Consider the following 884-nt stretch of genomic DNA (forward strand, 5'->3'; position numbering starts at 1 on the left):
GGAACATGGGGGGACAGCTCGGGAGGGGTGTGTCCCCCCCATATGGCCCACATGCCCCCCTGGATAGCCAACAGCTCTCCCACAGCAGCAGCTGCTATCGGGGTGCTCAGGGCCCTCCTGACACAGCCCCCCCATGCAGAGCAGGGCAGCGGGGCTCTGCCCCAGTGACCTGGCACATGGCACTGTCTGTGCCAAATTGCACGGGTCCAGCTTGGCTTGGCATGGGGCTGTGTGCCTTCGGGCAGGTCCGGGCTGCTCAGGCTGTCACCCGGAGCTCCGTGGTCCATGGGCAGTGACAGCATGTTGCACTGGGGTGGGTCCTGCATGCATGGACCCCGTGCATGGTTGGGCCAGGCCAGGTACATGCATGCAGGACCTGGCCTGGCACAACAGGCAGTCCCCATGAGCAATGTGGGGCCCTGGGCAACAGCCCAAGTGGCCCAGAGGTGCCCGAAGGCATAGGGCCTCGTGCCGAGCCAGGCCGGGCTGGTGTGATGTGGCACACAGTGCCAGTCGGCCGGAGCTGAGGTGCTCTGCCCTGTGTTGTGTCAGAGGGCTCTACCAGCAGGGCCCCAAGTGCCCCAATGGTGGCTGCTGCTGTGGGTGAGCTGTGGGCCCTGCGGGGTGGAGAGGGGCATGAGGACCCTGCGGGAGAGAGCTGTGGGCCTGTGGGGGGCATTCCATGTGCTGGGGGGGGCTGCGTCCTGTGGGGAGGCGGGGGACATACCCCTCCTGACCAGTCCCCCCACACCTACCTAAACTCCCCATGCTACCCCCACTTCCCTCCATACCTACCCACACACATCCCCTCCATACCCATTCCCACCCCCTCCTGCAAACCCCACATCCCCCCATCATGCACTCAGCTTGCCCAGCTGCCAGAC

Source organism: Gavialis gangeticus, unplaced genomic scaffold, assembly GCF_001723915.1.
Source record: "Gavialis gangeticus isolate Ggan-Ray unplaced genomic scaffold, GavGan_comp1, whole genome shotgun sequence".
Classification (NCBI taxonomy): Eukaryota; Metazoa; Chordata; order Crocodylia; family Gavialidae; genus Gavialis; species Gavialis gangeticus.